At 40.2% G+C, this 2,766-nt stretch overlaps 1 long non-coding RNA gene across 1 annotated transcript; it reads left to right on the top strand.

The window, feature by feature from the left end:
- The first annotated feature begins 1,075 nt into the window (after positions 1-1,075).
- LOC132615086 (uncharacterized) lies at positions 1,076-2,119 on the top strand. Its single transcript, XR_009572543.1, has 2 exons — positions 1,076-1,745; positions 1,900-2,119. It is a non-coding gene; the product is annotated as an uncharacterized LOC132615086 (long non-coding RNA).
- Positions 2,120-2,766: the final 647 nt, after the last annotated feature.

Below are 2,766 nucleotides of genomic sequence, written 5' to 3'. Positions count from 1 at the left end.
AAAAATCATCGATACATGTATATGTGTAGTGTAGCCGTGTATATAGCCTCCAAATGGTAGCAAAGAATGAATTAATATCGCTTAGCGTCGTAATGGTTGTTGTGATGATTTGTATGTTGGAAATGAGAGTTAAATGTCCCGAATTGATATAGTAAGCGTTGCGGACTGATTTGGAGAACTTTGTGCATTTAATGCAATCCTTATATATGAGAACCATTAACATATGAATATGTGTAGTGTGAATGAATGTGAGTCATAGATTATGCCGAATATCGCATTATTATCGCTTAAGCGCTTTCGTGTCGTCGTTACGAATTTTAGTTTGGAATTGAGCATTTAATGACTTAAGATTGATGTTGAGATTGTACGGGCTGATTTGAGGGTTATTGTGCGTTGATGTAATTTGTATATTTTATGAAAATGGTATCGTTATATTGTGAATTGTGATACAAAACATGAATTGAAAGTCGGAAGTGTGCCCAGTGGGCTGCTCACGGGTAGGGGCTGTTTTCGGCCAAAAATTTGGAGAAATTGTGGATTGTTGGAAAAATTATGTGAATTGTTTAGAATGTTCTTGAATGTTGTTAGTATGGGTTTGGGTTAATAATCGAATGTACGAACGATATTGTGGCTTGAAAGTAAGCCATTGAATTGAATAATTGGAAAGTTGTCGAATGGTGTAAAAGAGAGCTACTATTATTATTTTGCCTTTCGAATTGATTATCGATGTTGCTAGGTTGGTTATTGTGGTTGTTGTTGTTGATTTTGAGCGAGTTAAATTCTCGGGATGGCCTATTTATAGGGGAAATGCTGCCGAATTTTCTGTAGAATTTAATGTTAGTTGGAATAAATGGCTTAAGTGCCTATGTTTAATATTGAATATTCGTTGGCATATTTGTAGACCTTGGGGAGCCCGAGGCGTAGATTGGAATTTACTTTATATTGGCCATCTTGGAGTGCATACGAGGTATGTAAAGCAACCTCCCTTCTTTTTGGCATGTCTTAGTTTTACATAGGCTAGATTAGAGCCTTAAGGAAATCCAAATCCGAAATCCGAGCATGATATGATCTATATATGTTCCTTGGCACTCTTATGTATGATTTGATGAAATATGAACCTTTATGTATTTGAAATAATCGCTTTCCGAACTTTGCGCAAAAAGGTTTCACTTTAAAGAACTTCGAAATTTCTGAATGCCATACATTTCACATAAATGCTCGGATTACTCCAATATTTTTATAAAAGTTTGCATTATGTATGATACGTATGTTTTTCATAGGCGGGCCCGACGGGTAAATACCCGTCCGTGGGTCCCGCGACTTTCCTTTATGTAATTCAGAGAATCTTTGAAAGAATTTGGTATGATTATTATTCCGATTTCAAATATGATCATTTTACTTATGTTTGAATTTATGATAATGATTTTATGCATATGACTACTCACGAATCTACTCGTGCATTCTGTTATTCCTTTCGCCGAGTCCCGGGCCGGTTCGGTGGTCGTGCGCATTTTGATATACTCCGGAGTTATGCTGTGTTTATGGTTCACCGAGCTACTCGCAAAAGAGGGTCGGGTTCCACCTATATTTGGTGTTATGCTGTGTATGGCGTTATGTTGTGATGTGATATGTGACGGGGATACGGAGATTTGAAACTTTCTGGTGTTATGCTGTGTTATGGCGCCATCGACGGGTGGGCGACCATATTCTTCTGTACCCTATGCATTACTTACATATTTTTGAAAGTAAGCAAATTTTGATATGTTGGATTTGCACTTATGTTTGGTACTTCCATTTCGTTTATGTCTCAGATTTGCTTTCTGTATATTCTGCTTTGCATACTCAGTACATATTTCGTACTGACCCCCTTTCTTCGGGGGCTGCGTTTCATGCCCGCAGGTACAGACGCACAGTTTGGTGATCTACCCATTTAGGACACCCTCTTCTGCTGTTTGGAGTGCTCTTCTCATTTCAGAGCACACATTTTGGTATATATTCGTTCGCCATGTATATATGTATTTGTTCAGGGGCACGGCGGGGCCCTGTCCCGCCATATGATTCGGTTTGTCTGTTTAGAGGTCTGTAGACGTATTTGTGGGTGTGTGTGCCTACTTCTGTACGGATGTGTTTGCATGACTCTATTCGTTATGGCAGCCTCGTCGGCGTGCATTTTGTATATGTTTGTGGCAGCCTTGTCGGCGTGCATTTGTATATGCGTTTTGGGCCGTTGTGCCATTTGACAGCCTTGTCGTCTTTTGACATATTTGATAGCCTTGCCAGCTTTTTGATATATGTGCATATGTTCGGCGATGTATATTCCGCCGCCTCTTCTGATTCTGATATAATGTTTTGTACGCGCAATCGCGCAAGATAATATTCGTTCTCAACTCTGTTTAAAAATGATGATTTAGTTTGTATGTCCGTTTGGGTGTCCAAGTAGGGCACCAGTCGCGGCCCACGGGGCTGGGTCGTGACACTTCATTGATGAAATGTTGAGGACCTTAAAGATTATTCATGCCTCCGAGACCAAGTCTGTGGAGTTGTCCTCTTATAGACTCCGCGATGTGGCGGTATTATGGTAGAACAATTGGATAGCATCGAGGACAGAAAATGCACCTCCTCCCGTTTGGCAAGAGTTTGTTGACGCTTTTCTTCGCCATTATTTTCCACCCGAGGTCCGCTGAGCTAGAGCGGACAGGTTCTTGAATCTAAAGTAAGGAAGCATGAGTGCTCGGGAATATAGCTTGCAATTTAATTATCTGGCCA

This window comes from Lycium barbarum, chromosome 10, assembly GCF_019175385.1.
Source record: "Lycium barbarum isolate Lr01 chromosome 10, ASM1917538v2, whole genome shotgun sequence".
In the NCBI taxonomy this organism is placed as follows: Eukaryota; Viridiplantae; Streptophyta; class Magnoliopsida; order Solanales; family Solanaceae; genus Lycium; species Lycium barbarum.
Note: the sequence above shows the minus strand (reverse complement) of the source record. Positions and strands in the feature narration are given on the sequence as shown.